Raw genomic sequence first — 23396 nt, forward strand, 5'->3', positions numbered from 1 at the left:
GTTAGGACACGAGAGTAAAATCACAAAGGTTCTTGGCAAAGGTATAGGTCCAAATGTCATCTGTGGGCTATAACAATGCAGGATTATTAAATCACTCAGGAGCTGGGCAAAGGCGTATGTCACAATAGTACCTGTGAAAAGGGGCAGGGATGAGAGTAATGATCCTGCACATGTCCTGGCCATGGGGAAAAGCATCATCATTAGGCTCTTTATCTGGTCTCAGGTAAATGGAACAATATACCTGTGGGCAGAAAGAAAAAGGAAAGTTCCATCACCTTAGTGGATGCTGGTCCAGTGAAACTTCTCAATTGTCCTTGTGGCTAGGACTCTGATAGAAGAGTCACATCATCTGGATGCTGTTTTCAGTGATATATAAAATGCCCCCTGTGAGCAGAACTTAGGCAGGAGAGAAGACAAACTCCACTTAGGCAATTGGCCTGAATATACATCACAACGGCCCCTATGTGTAGGATCAAGGCAGGGGAGTAACCTTGCTTTGGTGCTAGGTTCAGCAATATGTTACAGTCTCTCTGGCAGTCAGGGCACAGGCAAGAGGAAAGAAACATCACCTAGTTGCTGAGCCAAGTAATATGTTACAAAGCTTCCTATTGGCAGAAACTTCATCCCCCAAAAAAGTCACATCACCTGGGTGCAGTACCTAGTTCTGTGTCACAATCCACCAGAAGTGCAGGGCCAAGACAGTAGAAGGAAGTCATATCACTTAAGTAATCCACTTAAATAAAAACCACAGTGCTCTCTGTAGGCAGGCTTCAGGCCAAGATTTCACATCAGCCAAGTGCTGGTCTCAGTGATATGTAAAAGTACCCTATGTTTCATTACCAAAAAAGATGTTACTTATTGCTTAGGTGCTTGGTGCACGTAAGTCACAATTTTAACTGTGCTCTGGGCCTGGAAAGGAGAGTCAAAACACTCAGATTCTGTGCAAAGTTATACTTCTCAATTACACACTCAAAAATGTTCAGAAATAAGTTTCACAGTCCCACACAAGTCCTGGCTTTGGGTACGAGGGTCAACAAGTCCTATAAGTTGGGTTGAAGTACAGGTGTCACAATCTCAAAAACAGGAAAGATCCATATGTAAGAGCCTCAATCCCACTTGAAGATTGTGTTCCAGTAGGAAAGTCAAAGTACCATAGGTTGGCTAAATCATAGTTCAAACATCACCAAACCACCTATGGATCAGATTCATGTATGAGAGTAACAATTTCAAGCTTCAACTGCTTATGTGTGTGAGATTTACTATCTCATTTGTAGGCTCTGTACATGTGTGAAAATGAAAATCGTGTCAGTTGTGTATGCATCCAAGAGTCACAATAGAACCTGGTTGCCGGTACCTGTTATGAAACTCTTGCTTGAATAGTATAATTTCCTGTGAATTATTACAGGTGGGTGATCTAGGACATTACTCATGGCCTTAAGACTGCCTGTGAAAGTCAAATATCTCCCACTGGCTAGGTCTAGGTATGAAAGTTATTATTGTGCATATGAGCTGAATCCAGGTATACATCGCAATTTCACCTTTGGACAGAGACAAGACAGAAGAGTTACATTATTTGGGTGCTGAGCAAGGGATACATTATAACTTCCTTTTCAGTCAGGACCCAGTCAGAACAGTCATATCACCTGGATACAGTCTCAGATAATATTATCATGACAACTAAACACTGGGTTGAAAAATAGAGGATTGCCACACCCCTAGGTGCTCGGCTCAGCAACATATTATTATTTCCTCATTAGCAGAGTACAAGCCAAACTCATTGGCAGAGTCCAAGACAAAGAAGAGAGTCACATCACCTAGGTTTTGCACTCAGTGGTATGTCACAATTTCTTCAGTGGCCAGAATCCAGGCAGGAGTGGAGAGCCACATTACCTAGATACTATAGAGATATGTCCCAGAGCCCTCTGTGGCAGGGCACTGGCATGAGAAACACATCACCTAGCTGGTAGGTCCACAGATATGTGATAATATCTCCTGTTGGCTGGGTCCAAGAAGAAGTCTCACATTATTAGGATTCTGACCCAGGGATAATTCACAATGCACCTATCGGCAAGAATTTAAGCCAAAATCCTCAACACTTGGTTACCAGGCCTAGTGATAAGACACACTCTCCTCATCTTTTAGGGTGACACCTTTAACTTTCAGCTAAGCTTGAATATTAGAGTCACAATCTCACATGTATGCTGGGCCAATGTATGACACTCTTTACATCCAAGGGCTTTATAAAACCTGCATGAGGGTGCAAACCTCTCAGCGACCTTCATGCTCATATGGATTCAAAATTTTACATATTGCCCTCAATTCAGATTTGATAGTCAGCATCTCTTTTATAGGTAGGGTTAAAGGAGAAGAGCCATTATTATCCCACCTCCAGACAGATCCACATATAAATTCACAGTTCCAAATTTGTGCCATATTCCACAGTCAGCATTGTGTATGTAGGAGGGTGATAACACTTAATTTTACCTGGGTGTGTAACCAATAGTCCAAATCTGAACTTTTTACTGGGCCCTGTTATGAAAGTTTTTACCACCAATGAATTTATACAATATAAGTCAGTGTTGTAATCTTCTTTGGGCTTCGTACAGATATGCAACCCAGGACTTACCTATTGCCCTAAATCCAAGGATGAGCGGCATAATATATCCTATTTTCTGAATTCCAGTATAAAGATGATCATCATGTATATGAACTGAATCGAGATACATGTCACAATCCCATTTGTATATAACAATAATAATAATAATAATAGTAATAATAAAAAACAGAAAGGTAACACCAGTTAGATGCTGTGCCAAGCAATATGACTCCGTGCCTTCTCTAAGCAGGGTATAGAAAATTGGGTCAAATTAACTGGGTGCTATACCCAGCAATATGACATCATTTAATGTGACAAAAAGCCAGAAAAGTTATGAGAGCCAAAACACATACATAACGGACCCAAGATATGTCAATATACCTTCAGTGTCTCCAGCACAGACAGGAGAGTCACATCATAATGGTGCTGGGCACAGCAATAGGAAATATGCCATAATTTCCTCTTTTTACAGAAACCAGGCAGAAAAGTAACAATATCTGGGTCTTGGGCCCTGTAATAGGTCAAAATTCCTTTTAAGGGGGACATGGTTTGGGAAATAGAAAAGAGTCATATATCCTGAGAGCTGAGCTCAGCAATGTGTGAAAATCATCCTATTGTGAGGCCCAGGCAGAAATAGAGAGTCACATCACTTAGGCCATGAGCTCAGAGATATGTCCCAATGTCCCCAGTAGGCAGAGCTCAGGCAGGTGAGGAGAATTATATCAACTAGGTGCTTTTGTAGGAATATGTCACAGTGTAATGTGTGCACAGAAACCAGACAGAAGAGCCACATCACTGGGGGCTGGGTCCTGACATATGTCACAAGGCTAACTAAGGACAGCACCCAGGTAAAAGTGTTACATCACCTAGGTGCATGTTCTCTGCTCATGCCACAATGCTCCATGTCTGTAGGGCCCAATTTGGGAGTCACCTCACTGAGGTGATAGGCACAGGGATATGTCATAATAACCTCTAGGAAGCATAGCTCTGTCAAAGAGTAACGTCACCTATGAGTCTGTCCTAGAAATATATCATTCTCTAGGTTGGCAGTGCCCAAGCAGAAAAGCCATATAACATAGGTGATAGGCCCAGAGATATGTCACAATGCCTTTTTTGGGGACATATTTCTGGAAAAACAGTACCCTCACCTGTGTGCCTGGCCTTGCAATAAGTAACTATCCTTCCTTTGTCCAGGGCCCATTCCATAGAGGAGATTTACATAACCTATAGTTGGACACAGAAATATGTCATAATAATTATGATGGGCATGGCACACACAAAAATGTAACATCCCCTGCATGTTAGATCAAGTGATATTTCACAATCCTTACTGAGAGAAGGGCCCAGGCACGAGAGTCACATCACCTCGAGATTGGCCTAGATAGATATCACAATCCCATAGATAGTCTGGAACAAGTCTGTAGAGTCAAATTACACAGGTGCTCAGCAAAGATCTATATCACAATCACATTGTCAGAAAATCCCACAGATGAGATTTATAATATGACACATGTCTTATCTTCATATGTGACAGCTGGTTTCATCCATGTGAGAAGATGACAGCTTTACTGTCAGCTAGGTGTTCCTCCAAGACTCAAAATTTCTCCTGTGTGCTGGGCCCTGCTTTCACTCTGTCTGTATAACCCAGACTTTGTAAAATATGTGTGACTGTTGTAATCATTTGTGACGTATGCAGAAGGTGATCCAGGACATCACAAACATCTGTAAACTTATTTGTAAGAGTCAAAATATCCTCTGTGGGCTGAGTCCACATATGAGAGTCACTATTATTTCTGTGAGCTGTGCCTAGGTATACATATATATATATATACACATAAATATATCTGTTTTATATATATATACATATATATATCTGTTTTATGTATATATACATATATATCTGTTTTATATATATATACACACATATATCTGTTATATATATATATCTGATATACATATATATCTGATATATATAGCTGATATATATATCTGATATATATATATATCTCTGATATATATATATATATATATATATATTCTCTGTTTATACCACAATACTCCATGTCTGTAGGGCCCAATTTAGGAGTCACTTCACTGAGGTGATAGGCACAGGGTTATGTCATAATAACCTCTATGAAGCATAGCTCTGTCAAAGAGTAACATCATCTGTGAGTCTGTCTCAGACTTTATGTATATATATAAAACACTCTCTGTGGTTATAAGGCAGGCAGAACAGCCACATCACCTAAATTCTTGGCCAGAAATATTCCAATATTCTCCTTGTAGGCAGGATCCTGTAGAAATGCCACATAACTTGTGTGCTAGATCCAGCTTGGTGCACAATGTCCTTTATTGGCAGCGTCCAAGCAGGAGAGGAGAGCTGCCATATCAGGTAAATGATGTAACACAAAATATATCATTATGCCTCCTCTTGACAGGGCCCAGGCAAGAGAGTCATATCATTTGGATGCAGTGTTTAGAAGTGATACAGTTACCAAAGAAAATCATGTACAGGCAGGAGAGAACAGTCATGTAACTTATGTGATGGAGCAGAAATATGTTACAATCACTCCTGTGGATAGTATTAAGATAACACAGTCAAATCATGAAGATGTTTATACCAAGGATTTGTCAAAATCTCATTTTGATGCTATCGCTATGCAGAATTATTAAATCATTAAATAGCTGGGCAAAGGTATATGTCACAGTTACACTTGTATATAGCTTTAAGAATAAGAGTCACTGTTCTGCACATGTCCTGGCTCCAGATGCATGTGTTGTTATTAGGCTTTTATTATGGTCTCTTGTATAAGGCACAACAATGGCAGTGGCCAGAGAGAAGACAAGGAAATCTCATCAGCTACATGGGTGTGGATTCAGTGAGAAGTCACAGTCTACTTTGTGGACAAGACCCTGGCAGGAGAGTCAAATCACCTGGATGCTGGTATCAGTGAAATATCAAAACCTCTTCTCTGGGCAGGATTTTTGCAAGAGAGGAGACTCACTTCACCTGGGCAATTGGCCTAGCTATTTTTCACAATGCTTCTTATGTGCATTACCAAGGCTGGAGAGTGACCTCACAAGGGTCCTGGGACCCAGAAATATGTCACAATCTCCCTGTGATCAGGGCCTAGGAAAATGCAAAGAAACATCACCTACATTCTGAGCTAAGTGATATGTTACAATGTTCCTGTTGGCAGAACCCAAAAAGGACAATGATCACCTGGACACAGTTTCTCCTTATGTGTCAAAAGGCACTGTAAGTGCTGGGCCAAGGCAGTAGAAGGAAGTCACATCAATTCATGGTGGATGTAGATATAAAACACGATTCTTCTTGTAGGCAGGTTTTAGGCAGATAATTCACATCACCTGGGTGATGGTCCCAGTGATATATGAAATTGCCCTTTGCAGGCAAGGCCAAAGAAGGTATTATACATTTCTTTGGTGCTTGTTCAACATATGGCACTATTTAATCTGTGTGCTGGGCCTAGAAAAGAGAGTCAGATTATTCATGTGCTGGACATGGTTACCTGTCCCAATCACACTCTCAGATATGTTTGGAAATAAGTTTCACATGCCACACAACACCTGGTTTCCTGTACGAGTCAACTCTTTCTATAAGGTAGATCTTAGTAGAGGAGTCACAGTCTCAACAATGGTCAAGATTCATGTGTAGGAGCCCCAATCCCACTTGAAGATTTTGTTCCAGTAGGGAAGACATAACACCACAGGTGTGCTGAATCATGGTTCAAACTTTACCAAACCACCTGTGAATCAGATCTATGTATAAGAGTAATTATTTAAAATTTGACTGTTTTTTATGTGTGAGATTAATATCTCATTCCTAGGCCCTGTTCACTTGTGAGAATGATAATCATGTCAGCTAGGTGTGCATTTAAAAGTCCCATTCTCAGTTCATTTCTGGCCTCTCTTATGACAATCATTGTACAATTAAGGCTGTATATGATATACCTGAGTGTTATAATCCTTTGTGAACTTTATACAATTGAAAAACCCAGGACATAACCCATTGTCATGAGACTGGCTATGAGAGTCAATTATCTCTACTGGCTGGGTCCAGGTATGAGAGTTATTATTCTGCATGTGTGCTTAACCCAGATATATGTCAAAACTTGATCTGAGACCAGGGACAAGAAAGGAAAGTCACATTACCTGGGTGTTGAGCCATTTATACAGTATAGTATTATTTGAAGGCTGGGCATAGTCAGAAGTGTCAGCTTTATGCTGGTCCAGTGATACAATATAATCTTGGTAATGTGACAGCCTCAAAGATTATGTCACCAAGCACACTATTGACAGGAAAAAAAGAAAAACAGGAGTGTCACTCTACTCTACCTAAGTGCTGGGCTTTGCAAACTGTAATAATCTGCTGGCTTGGCAGAGTCTAGAGTATGAAGGAAAGCCACATCACATAGATTTTGCAATCAGCGGTATGTCACAACTTCCTTGGTGAGCTGGACCCAGGTAGGAGAGCAGAGTCACATGAACTAGATGTTCAGTTAATACTTTCCAATGTCCTCTGGGGGCAGGGAACATGCAGGAGAGAAAATTCCCCTACTTATAGCTCCAGAGATATGTGATAATATCCCCTGTTGGCAGGGTCCAGACAGAAGAGTCACATTATAATGATATGAACCCAGTGATACGTCACAATGCACTCATGGGAAAGAATTTATGCCAAAATGTCTCAATAGCTGGGTACATGGCCTAGTGATGTACCAAATTTTGTTGCCTTTGTGGGTGACACCATTAACTGTGAACTGGCTGTGTATACGAACATAACAATTTCATGTGTTTCCTGGGCTTTGATTGACACTCTATGACATTTGAAGGCTTTATACAGCATGCATGGGAGTTGCAAACCACTCTGAGGCCTACATGCTTGTATGGATTCTTGATCTTACATATTACCCTAAACTCAGGTATAATAGTCAATATCTCTTCTGTAGTCTGGGTTCAAGGATGAGACACTTTATTATGCCTGTAAGCTGGATCCAGAAATGAGTCACCATCCCACCTATGGCCAGATCCACATATGAAGGTCACAATTCAGATTTTGTACTGTATTCACTTGTTAGACTCAAGACCTTAACAGTGAGGTTTGGACTTATGGAATAGTGACAATGTTTGCTTTTACTTGGTTGTGTAATTGAGAGTCTCAATCTGAATTTTTGCTAGTCCCTGTCATGAAACTCTCTGTACTGCACACGTTTATACATTATGAGGTAGTGTTGTAAAGGTCTTTGAGTTTGGTACAAATATGCAACCCACAACCTCACCTATTGCCTAGTTCTAGTGATAAAAGGCAAAATATCTCCTTTGGCTGATTCCCAGTGTAATTTAGACCATCATGCCTGTGAACTGAAGTAAGATATATGTCATAGTCCCATTTGTGGGCCAAAACTAGGCAGGGGTGTAACATCACTGTGCTGTGCCAAGCATCATCTCACAATGCCATCTCTAGGCAGTGTATAGGAATTAAAGTCATATTAACTGGGTACTGGACCCAGCACCATGACACAATCCCATATGTAGAAAAAGAATGGGCAAAACATCAGAGCCAAGACACCTACAGAATTAGCTCAGTATATGCCAAAATGCCTTCTGCAGCTGCAGGAAAGCATGATAGTCACATTTTTAGTGTGCTATTATTATATATTATTATATGCCATATTTCTCAGTGTATGCAAAATCCGGGCAAAAGAGTAACCTTATATGTGTGCTGAGCCCTGCAAGAAGTCAAAATTTCTGTTTGTTTGTATGGTTCAAGAGAAACGGGAGTCAATAAATCTGAGTGCTGGGCTCAGCAATATGTCACAATGCCCTCATTGCAAAGATCAGGCTGAAGAAGAGACTCGCTTCACTTAGGTCTTGGGCTCAGAGATAGATCCCACTCTCCCAGTAGGGCAGGGCATGGGCTGCTTTCCTAGTTGTATGTCACAATCTAACATGTGAGCAGAAATCAGGCTGAAGAGCCACATCACCTGGGTAGAGCCTCAAGTAACATGTCACCATGCCCAACATAGACAGATTTGATGAAAAATACAAATAAAAAAAGAATCACAACACCTGGGTGCTGGGCTCAGCAATATGTAGTAATTCCCTGTCTTGGAAGAGTCCAGGACAAATAGGAGAGTCATGTGACCTAGATTTTGCACTCAGTTGTATGTCACAATTTATTTGGTGGGCAGGTTCCAGGCAGGAGCATTACCTAGATGCTATATCTAGTGATATATCACAATGTCCCCTGTGGGCAATGCACTGGGAGGAGAGACATATCACCTAGCCAATAGGCTTGGAGGTGTGTGAAAATATCCCCTGTTTTAAAGGCCCTGGCAGAAGAGTCCCATTATCATTATTCTGACCCAGTGATATGTGACAATGCCCTTTTGGAAAGGAATTTAAACAAAAATGTCTCAACACTGGGGTATGATGCCAAGTGATATGACACAATCTCTTCACCTTTAAGGGTGAAACAATTAATGGTTAGCTAGTTGTTTATACGACAGTCACAATCTCATGTGTATGCTGACCCTTGTATGACATTCTTTGCAATATCTGGGAACATTATACAACATGCATGAGAACTGAAAACCTCTCTGAGGCCCACAAGCTTATATGAATTCACGATCTTACATATTGCCCTAAATCAAGGTATGACACTCAGCACCTCTCCTGTAGGCTGGCTTCAGAGATGAGACCATTTTTAAGTCTGTGACCTGGGACCAGATATGAGTCAGCATCCCACCTGTGACAAGATTAGCTTTTGAAAATCACAACTCCAACTTGGTCCTGTATTCACTTGTTAGACTCAGGACCTTAACAATGAGATTTGTAAATGTGAGAAGATAACAACTTTTACTTTCATTTGAATGTGTAGTGGAGACTCACCATCTCAACTTTTTGCTGGGATCTGTTATAAATATCTCTGTACCACACTGGAAGGTTTTATGATATGAATCAGTGTTGTAAATTTCTCTGAGCTTTATATAAATATGCAATGAAGGGACTAACTTATTGATCTAAACCTAGTGATGTGAGGCAAAATATCTCCTGTTGGCTGAATCCCAATATAAGCTTGATCATCATGCTTTTGAATGGAATCAAGGTATCTGTCATAATTCCGTTTGTGGGCAAAATCTAGGCAGAAGGTTAACATCACTTAGGTGCTGTGCCAAGCAATGTGTCACTATACTCTATCTAGGCAGGGCCTAGGAAAGAGGGTCACATTAACTGGGGGCTGGAACCAGCAATATGATACAACAACACGTGGAAGAATACCAGCAAAGTTATGGGAGCCAAAACACATACAGAAAGGGAAAAAGATATATCAAAATACCTTCTGTGGCTCTGGCACAAGCAGGAGAGTCATATCATTAGGGGACTGGGCCAAGCAACGTGCCCTAATTCCCTCTTTATGTGTGACCTAGGCAGAAGAGTAACATCATCCAGGTGTTGGGCCCTGAAATACAGCAAAAGTCTTGTTTGTGGGGGTTGTTCAGCAACCACACAAGAGTTACCTTACCCAAGTGCTGGACTCATCAACATTTCACAATCTTCTTATTGTCAAAGCACAGAGAGAATAAGAGAGTCACATCACATAGGTTGTGTGCTCAGAGATACGGCCAAATGTCACCAGTAGGCAGGGATCAGGCAGAAAAAGAGAATCATATCATCTAGGTGCTTCTTTAGGTATATGTCACACTTTAATATGTGGGAAAAAACAAGGCTGAATACCATATCACGTGGTCCTGGGTCCTGAGATATTCATAAGCCCCCCTTAGAAAAGGACCCAGTCAAGAGAGTTACATCACATAAGTTCAGGTTCCACATACATGTCACAATGCTCCATGTGGACAGGGCCAAGCAGGTAGTCACATCACCTAGGTGATAGGCATAGAGATATGTCACGAAGCTTTTCTTTTTTTTCTTTGTTTCTTTCCTTTTTTTTTTTCTGAGACAGAGGCTCACTCTGTTGCCCAGAGTGGAGTGCAGTGGCACCATCTGGGCTCACTGCAAGCTCTGGCTCCTGGGTTCACGCCATTCTCCCACCTCAGCCTCCCAAGTAGCTGGGACTTCAGGCACCTGCCATGGCACCCAGCTAATTTTTTGTACTTTTAGTAGAGATGGGATTTCACTGTATTAGCCAGGATGGTCTTGATCTCCTGACCTCGTGATCCACCTGGCTTGGCCTCCCAAAGTGCTGAGATTATAGGCAAAAGCCAACACACACAGCCACAAAGCTTTTCTTAAAGCATGTCCCTGGCAAAACAGTACCATCACCTTTGTGTCTGGCCTAGCAATATGTCACTCTTCAAGTGGGCAGATCCCAAGCAGAAGAGCCATATTACCTGCATGATAGGCCCTTTGATATGTCAAAATGCCCTCTTTTCATGGCCCTGGCAAAAAAAAAAAAAAAGTATCATCACCTGTGTGCCTGGCCTATGAATATGTGACTATCCTATCCTATGTGCAGTGCCCATTCCAGAGAGGACAGTTACATCTTTTAAATGATGGACACAGTAATATGTCACAATGATGTCTGTGTCATGGTGCAGTCCAGAATATAACATTACCTGGTTACTGCATCCAGTGACGTCAAAATTCTTACTGAGAGCAGGGCCCAGGGAGAAGAGTCAAACCACTTCAAGGTTGGCCCTGGGAGATCTCAAAATTTTATATGTAGGCTTGAATCGATCTTCAGGATGAAATCACAATGGTGCATGACAAAGATTTATATCACAGTCATGATGGAATAAAATTCTAGAAATTAGGTTTACAATACCACACATGTCCTATTTTCATGTAGAAGAGTTGCCTTCATCCATCTATGAAAGTGAAAGTTCTTGCTGTCAGCTGGGTTTGCCTATGAGACTGACAATTTTCTCTGTGTGCTAGGCCTTGTTATGGAATTCTTTATACAACAGATGGGTGTAACAAAACATGTGTGAGTGTTGTAAACTTCTGTGACATTTTTACCAAGAAGAGATCATTGACATCTCTTATATTCCTAAACCTAGTTATAAAAGTCAAAATGTCTTCTATTGGCTGGGTTCACATATGAGAGTCACTATCATGGCTGTTAGTTGTGCCTAGGTATATGCTACCATGCCCTCTGTGGTTATTAAATGGGCAGAAAAACCACATCACCTAAACCATGAGCCAAAAATGTTCCAATATTTTATTTGCAGGAAGGGCCATAACAGAAAAGCCACAAAATTTGGCCATAGGCACAGGTCATTGGCATAATGTCCTTGCTGGAAAGTGTCCACACAGGAGAAGAGAGCCATATAACCAAAATGGTGGGCCCAGAGAAAGGTAACAATACCTCCTGCTGAAAGGGCCCAGGCAAGAGGATCATGTCATTTAAATGCAGTGCTTAGAAATGCCACACTCTTCACTGGAAGCAGAGTTCAGGCAGGAGAGAAAAGTCAAATAACCTAGATGATGGGTCCAGAGATTTGTTAGGATACCTCTGAGGACACTGTTAAGACAGGCAAGTCAAATCACCAAGGTTTTTGACCAATGTGTATATCAAACTGTTATCTCTGGGCTGTAAATAGGCAGGATTATTAAATCACTCAGCAACATGGCAAAGGTATATGCTACAACACCACCTCTGGAGAGGTTCAGGGATGAGAGTCACCATCCTACAAATGTTCTGGCTCCAGGTACCAGAGTTGTTATTAGAATTTTTATCTTCTCTCAAGTATATGGCACAATGTCACCTGTGGGCAGGGAGAAGAAAGGAAAGTCACATCATCAGAGTCGGTGCTGGTCCATGAAATGTCACAATCCTTCTTGTGGGCAGGACTCTGGAAGAAGTTTCACATCACCTGGATGCTGATTTCAGTGGTATATCTAAATTCCCCCTGTGGACAAAGCATAGGAAGGAGAGGAGAAAAACTGCTTCCTAGGCAACTAGCCTGGATACATGTCACAACTGTCCCTATGGGCAGGAAAATGCAAGAGAATGACTTCACCTTTGTGCTGAATTCAGCAATATGTTACAATCTCTCTGGTGGTCAGGGCTCAGGCAAGAGAGAAAAAAAAATCACCTAGGTGCTGAGTTAAGTGATATGTTACAAATATTTCTATTGTCAGAACTCCACCCAAAAACGAGTCACATCACCTGGGTGCAGTATCCTGTTATGGGTCACTAGGCACCATAAGTGGAGGACCAAGGCAGTAGAAGGAAGTGACATCACTTACATGATAGAACTAGATAAAAGCCATAATGCTCTTTGTAGGTGTGTTTCAGGTCAAGATTTTACATTAGCTGGGCGCTGGTCCCAGAGATGTGTAAAAGTGCCCACCGTCGCATTGCCAGAAAGGTTTTATACATTGCTTAGGTGTTTGGTGAACATATGTCACAATTTCAACTGTCCTCTGGGCCTAGATAAGAGATGCAAAACCCTCATAGGCTGGGCAAAGCCATATTTCTCAATCATACACTCAAAAATGTTCAAAAGTAAATTTCACAGTCCCACACTAGTCCTGCCTTCAGGTATGAGAGTTAATACCTCCTATCAGTTTGGTTAAAGTACAGGAGTCACCGTCTCAACAATGGGCAAGATCCACAAATAACAGCCCCAAATCTGGCCAGGCACTGTGGTTCATGCCTGTAATCCCAGCACTTTGGGAGGCTAAGTTTGGTGGATCACCTGACGTCAGGGGTGGCCAACATGGTGAAACCCCACCCCTACTAAACATACAAAAAATTAGCCGGGCACGGTGGCAGGTGCCTGTAGTCTCAGGCACTCAGGAAGCTGAGGCAGAGGAATCACTTGAACCCAGGAAGCAGAGGTTGCAGTGAGCCGAGATGGCACCACTGCACACCAGTCTGGGCAATAAGAGCAAAACTCTGTCTCAAAACAACAACAACAACAACAAAATGTCCCAATCCCACTTGAAGATTGTGTTCCAGTAGGAGAGTCAAAGCACCATAGGTCTGCTGAGTCATGCTTCAAATGTCACCAAGCCACCTGTGGATCAGATTCATGTTTGAGAGTAACAAAAATTTCTACTGCTTATGTGTGTGAAATTTAATATCTGATTTGTAGGCTTTGTTCATGTGTGAGAGTGACAACTGCCTCAGCTGGGTGTGTGTCCAAGATTCCCAATAGCCCCTGGTCGCTGGTGCCTCTTATGACATCTTTTGTACCACTCAGACTTTATGTGATATGACAGAGTAGCATACTTTTCTATGAATTCTTACAGACGTGAGATTGAGGAATTTAACCATGGCAGAAAGACTAAGGGAATCAAAATAAATTCCCTGGCTGGGTCTAGGCATGACAGTTATTATTGTGCATATGAGTTGAATCCAGGTCTATGTCACAATTTCACCTTTGGGCAGAGACAAGAGAAGAGTCACATCATCTGTGTCCTGAATCAGGGGAACAGTATAATCTCCTTTTAGGCAGGACCCAATCATAAGAATCATATCACCTGGGTACAGTCTCAAATAATATGTCAATATGCCCACTGTATACAGGATTGAATAAATAGTGGATAGTCACATCTCCTAGGTGCTGGGCTCAATAACATGTTATAATTCCCTCTTTTGGCAGAGTCCATAACTAAGGGGAGAGTCATATCACCTAGGTTTTGCACTCAGTGTTCTGCAACAATTTCTTCAATGGGAAGGATCCAGTCAGGAGGATAGAGGCACATTACATAGATGCTATATCTAGTAATACGTCCAAATGTTCTCTGTGGGCAAGACATTGGCAGGAGAGACACATTCCTGAGCTGAAAGACACAGAGATGTTCAATAACATCCACTGTTTGCAGGGCTCAAGAGAAGAATTACATTATTATGATTCTGACTAAGTGATATGTAACAATGCATTCAAGAAAAGGAATTTGAGGCAAAAAGTATCAAAACCTGGGCACTAGGTCTAGTGATATGACACAATATCTTCATCTTTGAGGGTAACAACTTTAAATTTTGGCTGACCATGTACATTAGTGTCACAATCTCATGTGTATGCTGGGCCAATATATTACACTCTCTAAAATACCCGTGGGGTTTATGAAACCTGCGTGAGAATTGCAAATGTCTCTGAGGCCTACTTGCTCATAGGGACTCACAATCATACATATCATCCTAAACCTAGGTTTGGCAGTCAACATCTCTCCTATAGGCAGGGTTAAGGAGGAAGACCAATTATTAAGGCTGTGAGCTGGGTCCAGAAATGAATCATCATTTTCCCTGTGGCCAGATCCACATATAAAAGTCACAATTCATACTTTGTGCTGTATTCCCTTGTTAGACTCAAGATCTCAACAGTGGGCACTGTAAATGCGGAATGGTGACAACTTTTATTTTCAACCAGTTGTGTAAGTGAGAGTCATAATCAGAACTTTTTGCTGGGCCCTGTTATGAAACTCTCTACCAACAAAGAGTTTATACAATGTGAGTTACTCTTGAAAGATTCTATGAGCTTGGTACAAATATGCATTCCAGGATTAAACCTATTGCACTAAGCCTGATGATGAAAGGCAGAATATCTTTTATTGGGTGAATCCCAATATAAAGTTCATCATCATGTCTGTGAAGCGGACTTAAGTATATGTCATAATCCCTTTTGTGAGCAAAAGCTAGGCAAGAGGGTAATATTACTTAGGTGCTATGCCAGGCAATATGTGACAATGCCTTCTCTAGGCAGGGTATAGGAAATTTGGTCATATTGACTGAGTGCCGGACCCAGCAATAAGACACCATCCCACATGTGGAAAAAAAACCTAGCCAAGTGATGAAAGCCAAAGCACCTATCTAATGGGCACAAGATATATCAACATATTTGACTCCAGCACAGGCAGGGAGTCAAATTATAAAAATGCTGGGCCCAACAATGTGCAATGTGCCATAATTTTCTTTTTGTTCAGTACCCAAGTAGAAGAGTAATATCACCTGGGTGCTGGACCCTGTAATAGGTCAAAATTCCTTTTTGTGGGCATCATTCGGGAAAAAGAGGAGAGTCACATATCGTGAGTGCTCTGTTCAACAATGAGTCAGTATCCTTATTTTGAAGGCCCAGGCAGAAAAAAATAGTCCCATCACTTCAGTCTTGGTCTCAGTCATGTGTTTCAATAGCCCCTTTAGGCATGGCACAGGCAGATTAGGAGAGTCATATCACCTAGGTGCTTCCCTAGGAATATGTCACAGGGTAACATGAGGACAGAAACTAGGCAGAAGAACCACATAACTTGGGTGCTGGGTCCTGAGATATGTCATGAGGCTCTCTTGGGACAGCACCTAGGCAAGAGGCTTACATCACCTCGGAGTAGGTTCTCTGCTTATGCCACACTGCTTCATAGGGGTAGCGCCCAAGGAGCAAGTCACTTCACCTAGGTAATGGGCTTAGAGATATGTGACAATGTCCTCTATAAAGTATGGCCCAGGCAAAAGAGTACCATCACCTGTGTGCTTGACCTAGAAATGTATCAGTCTCCAGGTTGGCAGGGCCCAAGCAGGAGAGCAGCATAACCTACATGATAGGCTCAGAGCTATATCACAATGACCTTTTTGGGCATGACTCTGGCAAAAAGCACCTATGCCTTTGTGCCTGGGCTTTCAATATGTCACTATTCTTTCTCTGTGCAGAGAACATTCCAGAGAAGAGAGTTACATCATCTATCAGGTGGACACAGGCATCTGTCACAAGAATTGTCGTGGGCACCATGCAGGCAACAATGTAACATCACCTGGATGCAAGATCCAGTGATATATTACAATCCTTACTTAGAGAACGGCCCAGGCAGAAGAGTCACATCACCTTGAGCTTGGCTTGGCCTAGGTAGATATCAAAATCCCATATATGTGCTGGAACAAGCCTGGGGAGGCAAACTACACAGGTGCATGGCAAAGATTGATGTCACAATCACACTGTCCAACTATTCCAAATATGAGATTTACAATAACCCACACATCCTTTTTCGAGTGTGACAGTTGGCTTTATCCATGCGAGATGATAACAGTCCTACTGTCAGCTGTATGTGCACACAAGACTCACAATTTTACCTGCATTCTGAGACCTGCTTTGACTCCTTCCGTATAACCCAAGGACTTTGTAAAATATGGGTGAATGTTGTAATCTTTTGTGACCTTTGTGCAAGAAGGTGATTCAGGACATCATGCATTTCCCTCAACCTAGTCATAAGAGTCAAAATATCCTCTATTGGCTGAATCCACATATAAGAGTCATTGTCATTCCTGATAGTCATGCCTAGGCATATCTTAAAATTCCCTCTGTGTTTATGAAGCAGGCAGAAGAGCAATGTCACTAAATGGTGGGCAAAAAATATTCCAGTATTCTCTTTGTAGGCAAGGTCTTTTCAGAAATGTCTCATAACTTGTGTGCTAGGTTTATCCCTGTGGCACAATGTCTTTGTGGGCAGTGACCAGGCAGTAGAAGAGAGACATACTACCTAAAAGCTGTGCCCAGAAATATGTCACAGTGCCTCCTGTTGACAGGATCCAGAAAAGACAGTCATCTCATTTCGATGCAGTGTTTACAAATGCTACAATTACTAAAGGAAGCTGAGTACAGGCCAAAGAAGAGAGTCATGTAACCTAGATGAGGTGTCCAGAAATATGTGACATTCCCCCAAGGAGATTTTTTAAGATAGCACAGTCAAAACACCAAGGTGGTTGACACAGATATTTGTCAAAATCTCATTTTGGGGCTATATCTAGGCAAAATTATTAAATCACTCAGGAGGTGGGCAAAAGCCTATGTCACAATTAAACTTGTGGAAAGGTTTAAGAATAAGACTTATGAAACTGCACATGTCCTGGCTCCAGATATATGAGTTGATGTTAGGCTTTTGTTATGAGCTCAGGTTTAGAGCACAATATCACCTGTAGCCAGAGAGAAGGTAAGAAAGTTACATCACCTTTGTGGGTGAGGGTCCAGTGAGATGTCACAATCCCCCTTGTGGGCAGGATCCTGGCAGAAGTGTTACATCACCTGGATGCTTACATCACAGTGACATTTGAAAATGCCCTATGTGGGCAGGACTTTGGCAAAAGAGGATGCTCATTTCACCTAGGCAATTGTCCTGGATGTATGTCACAATGGCCCTCATGTGCAGTACCCAAGCTGGAGAGTGACCTCACATTGGTGCTGGGCCCAGCAATATGTCACAATCTCCCTTTGGTCAGGGCCCAGGCAAAAGGAAAGTAACATTACCTAGTTGGTAAAACAAGTAATATGTCACATAAATCCTGTTGGCAGAACCATAAGAGAAGAATCACTTCCCCTGCATGTAGTACCCAGTTATGTGTCACAATGCACTGTAAATGCAGGGCAGAGGAGTAGAAGGGAGTCATGTCAATTACATGATGGACCTAGATATAAGACACAATTCTCTTTCCAGGCAGTTTTCAGGCAGATAATCCACATTACCTAGGTGACGGTCCCAGTGATATATAAGAGTGCCCTTCATAGAAAGAGCCAAGGAATGTGTTATATATTGCTTAGATGCTTGTTCCACATATGGCACAATTTCTTCTGTGGCATGAGTGTATAAAAGAGATCCAAATTATTCATGTGCTGTGCAAAGTTACCTGTCCCAATCACACTCTCAAAAAGGTTGAAAAATAAGTTTCACTTCTCACACAAGTCCTGGTTTCCTGTATGTGAGTAAACACTTTCTATGTGTCAGGTCGAACCAGAGGAGTCACAATCTCAACAATCAGCCAGATTCATGTATGACAGCCCATTCTCACTTGAAGCTTGTGTTTCAGTCGGTGAGTCGCAGCACCACAGTGTGCTGAATCATGGTTCATATGTTACCAAACCACCTGTGAATCAGATTCCTTTATGAGAGTAATTATTTCAACCTTCGACTGCTTTTTTATGTGTGAGATTCAGGGCCTACATTAGTAGGCCCTGTAGATGTGTCAGAATGACAGTTGTGTCATTTGCATCCATGAGTCACATTCTCACCTGGTTGCTGGTCTCTGTTATGACATTCTTTGTACCATTAAGGCTTTACATGCTATGCCTGAGTGTTATAATTCTTCGTGAACTTTATACAAGTGAAAAACCCAGGACTTTACCCATGGCTTCAAACTGGTTTTGTGAGTCAAAATATCTCTTCCGGTGAGGCTGCACTCCTTTTGTGGGGGCACTAGCTGTGGAGAGTCTGTCCCTTGCAGACCCCTGACCTGGTGACAAAAAAATTAAATATGCTGACACACAGATATTTTGCTTTGCCAGTCCAGCTGAGGGTCCCAGGCCACTCAGACTCTGAGGAGAGTCCTGTAAAGAATGACAAACTTGGCACTAAGCAGCTTGCAATCCAAGCATGTCTTTAATATGGAATTAACAACAGAAGCTTTGAGTAAACACAGCTGCACATAATTAACATGGTTAAGAAAGTAGTTCTACAAATGATTAAGGTCAGCTAACATGGTCTAAAGTAAATACTATTAGTGGGCAACTTTCCTGGTCGAGCTCCCCACTGAGAGAGCTCTCTGGTTCAAAGACTGGTTAATGGAGGTAAAATAAACAGACTTAACTGGGGAAGCCAATATTGTCCCTAACTTTACCCTATGACCTAATATTCTCAAGTAAGAACTGGCCACCTTAAGCCTGTTCAATTATTACAAGCTATGTAACCTTTCAGCCTTCCAAAAACTTTGTGACTATTCCTTATAATGTTCCCTTTTAATATTTCTTATAATGTTCCCTTTTAATATTTCTGCCACAAACCTGAGTGAATCACAACATACTGGCTGTGTCCAGGTATGAGAGTTATTACTGTGCAGGAATGCTTAACCAAGGCATTTGTCACAATTCCACCTATGAGCAGGAAGAAGCCAGGAGAGTCACATCACCTGGATGCTTAGCCAGTTATACAGTATAATCACATTTGTAGGCTGGGCATAGTCTGAAGAGTCACATCAGCTGGATACAGACTGAAATAGTATGTCATTAATCCTGCTATTGACAGAAAAAGAGAAGAGTCGCTCAACCTAGGTGCTGTGCTCTGCAATATGTAATAATACCCTCTCTTCACAAAGAATATGAAGGAGAGTCATATTCCCTAGGTTTTGTAATCAGCAGTACGTTACAATTTACTTGGTGAGCAGAACCCAGACAGGAGAGGTGGGTAGCATGACCTAGATGTTAAGCCAAACGATATTTTACGATGTCCTCTGGGGGCAGGGCACAGGCAGAAGAGACAAATCACCAAGCTTATAGGTCCAGAGATACATGAAACTATCCTTTTTTGGCAGAATCCAAGCAGAATAGTCACATTTTTATGATTCTAACACAGCGATACATCACAATGCACCCATGGGAAGAAATTTAAGCCAAAATGTTTCAACACCTTGGTACTCTGCCTAGTAATATGCTAAATCTCTTTGTCTTTGAGGGTGACACCATTAACTGTGAGCTGGTTGTATATATGAGGGTCACAATCTCACATGTTTCCTGGGCCCCTGCATGACCCTCTACAACCTTTGAAGGCTTTAAACAGCATGCATGAGCATTGCAAACCACTCTGAGGCCTACATGCTTCTATGGACTCACAATATTACATATTTTCCTAAACCAAGGTATGACAGTCCACATCTCTCCTATATGCTGGCTTCAGGGATGAGACCATTATTATGCCTGTGACCTGGCTCCAGAAATGAGTCACCCTCCCACCTATGGCCAGATTCACTTATGAAAGTTACAATTCAAATTTTGTACTGTATTCACTTGTTAGACTGAGGACCACAACAATGAGCTTTGTAAATATAGGATGGTCACAACTTTCACTTTCACCCCAATGTGTAGTTGAGAGTCACAATCTTAATATTTTGATGAGCCCTGTTATGAAATCTCTGTACCACAGAAGAAGTATTTATGATATGAGTTAGTACAGTAAACTGTGAGCTTTGTACAAATATCCAATGAAAGATCTACCTATTGACCTAAACCTAGTGATGAGAGGAAAAATATGTCCTATTGGCTGAATATAAGCTTGATCATCATGCCTTTGAACTGAAGCAAGGTATACGTCATAATCCAATTTTTTGGGGGGCAAAACCTAGGCAGAATTTTAACATCACCTAGGTTGTGTGCAATGTAATATATCACAATGCCCTCATTAGTCAGGGTCTAGTAAAGAGGGTCACATTAACTGGGGGATGGAGCTTTGTAATATGATACAACCACAAGTGGAAGACAGCAAACAAAGTGATGAGGGCCACAACACCTACAGACTGGGCCAAAGATATGTCAACATACTTTCTGTGGCCCTGGCACAGGGAGGAGAGTCATATCATTAGGGTGCTGGGCTAAACAGTATGCTATAATTCCCTCTTTATGCATGGCCTAGGCAGAAGAGTAACATCATCTGGGTGCTGAGCCCTAAAATATGGCAAAAGGCCTGTTCGTGGGTGTTGTTCAGCAACAAGTCGAGATTCACATTACCTAAGTGGTGGGCTCAATATGTCACAACATGTCAATTGTTTAGGTATATTTCATATACCTAGGCAATTTATTAATTGGGCAGAATCCAGGCTGAAGTGCCACATCACCTGGTCCTGGGTCCTGAGATATTCACAAGCCCTCCTTAGAAAAGGACCCAGTCAAGAGAGTTACATCACCTAGGTGCAGGTCCCACACTTATGTCACAATGCTCCATATGGGCGGGGCCAAGCAGGAAGTCACATCACCTAGGTGATAGGCATAGAACTGGGTATATATCCAAAGGACTGTAAATCATGCTGCTATAAAGACACATGCACATGTATGTTTATGGCGGCATTATTCACAATAGCAAAGACTTGGAACCAACCCAAATGTCCAACAATGATAGACTGGATTAAGAAAATGTGGCACATATACACCATGGAATACTATGCAGCCATAAAAAATGATGAGTTCATGTCTTTGGAGGGACATGGATGAAATTGGAAATCATCAATCTCAGTAAACTATCTCAAGAACAGAAAACCAAACACAGCATATTCTCACTCATAGGTGGGAATTGAACAATGAGAACACATGGACACAGGAAGGGGAACATCACACTCTGGGGACTGTTGTGGGGTGGGGGGAGGAGGGAGGGATAGCATTGGGAGATATACCCAAAGTATGATAATAATAAATAAAAAGAAAAAAAAAGAAAAAAAAAAGAAAAAAAAATTTTTCAACTTTATAAAAAAATTGGTGTTCAATAAAGGATAAATACATAAATGAATGCCATTTCATAATCTTGATTTTACTAGTTTAGAACCCTCTATAAAAAAAGAAATATATCACAAAGCTTTCCTTAAAGCATGTCCCTGGCAAAAGAGTACCATCACTTTTGTGTGTGTCAATCTTCAAGTCTGCAGGTCCCAAGCGGAAGAGACATATCATCTCTATGATAGGCCCTGCAATATTTCAAAATGCCATCTTTTGGGCATAGCCCTGTCAAAATAGTATCATCACCTCTGTGCCAGTCCTAAGAATATGTCACTATCCTGCCCTGTGTGCAGGGCCCATTCTAGAGAGGAGAATTACTTCTTTTAAGTGATTGACACAGTAGTATGTCACAATAATATGTGTGTCATGGTGCAGGCAAGAATGTAACATTACTTGGGTGCTGGATCCAGTGATGTTACAATTCTTACTGAGAGGAGGGCCCAGGCAGAAGAGTAACATCATGTCAAGGTTGGCCCAGGTAAATATCAAAATCCCATATGTAGGCTTGAACCAGTCTGAAGAGTGAAATCACACTGGTAATTGGCAAAGATTTATATCACAGTCTTGAAGGAATAAAATTCTGGGAATTAGATTTAGAATACCACACATGTCCTGTTTTCATGTGGGACAGTTGCCTTCATCCACCTGTGATGGTGAAATTCCTTACTATCAGCTGTGTTTGCATACAATACTCACAACTTATTCTGTGTGCTAGGTGCTTTGTGACACTCTCTATTCAACACAAGGGTGTTAAAAAATATGGGTGAGTGTTGCAATCTTCTGTGACCTTTTTACCAGAAGGAGATTCTACATCACTCATGTCCCTAAACCTAGTTATAAGAGGCAAAATTTCTTCTATTGGCTGGGTCCACGTAAGAGAGTCATTATCATGCCTATTAGCTTTGCCTAGCTATATGTCACCATACCATCTTTGGTTATAAAAGAGACAGAAAAAACACATCACCTACGTTCTAAGCCAGAAGTATTACAACGTTCTCTTTGTCAGCAGGGCACTAACCGAGAAATCAGAAAACTTTGGTGCTAGTCCCAGCTCTATCGCATAATACCCCTTGTGGACAGTGTCCAGGCAGGTGAGGAGAGTCATATCACCAAAATGATGGGCCCAGAGATATGTCACGAAGCCTCCTGTTGAAATGGCCCAGACAGGACAGTCATGTCATTTGGATGCAGTGTTTAGAAATGCTGAAGTCTTCACTGAAAGGAGGTTCGGACAAATGGGGAACATCACATTACCTAGATTATGGGCCCATAGACATGTTATAATTTTTTCTAAGGACCCTCTATGACAGGAGAGTCAAATCACCAAAGTTCTAGGTCCAGGTATATGTCAAAATGTCATATGCAGGCTATAATTAGGCAGGATTATTAAATGACTAAGAAGCTGGACATAGGTGTATGTCACAGTAACACTGGTGGAAATGTTCAGGAATGAGAGTCACCATTCTGCACATCCTGGCTCCAGGTATAACGTTATTATTCCTTTGATCTGTCTCAGGTATATGGCACAATTTCACCTGTGGGTAAGGAGAAGAAAGGAAAGTCACATCACCTGAGTG

The 23396-nt window shown here is 41.6% G+C and overlaps 1 pseudogene; it reads right to left on the minus strand.

The window, feature by feature from the left end:
• Positions 1-22924, minus strand: part of LOC129025705 (testis-specific basic protein Y 2-like) — a 28652-nt pseudogene extending 5728 nt beyond the window's left edge.
• Between the last annotated feature and the right edge of the window lie 472 nt (positions 22925-23396).

Source organism: Pongo pygmaeus, chromosome Y (genome assembly GCF_028885625.2).
Source record: "Pongo pygmaeus isolate AG05252 chromosome Y, NHGRI_mPonPyg2-v2.0_pri, whole genome shotgun sequence".
NCBI classification, from domain to species: Eukaryota; Metazoa; Chordata; class Mammalia; order Primates; family Hominidae; genus Pongo; species Pongo pygmaeus.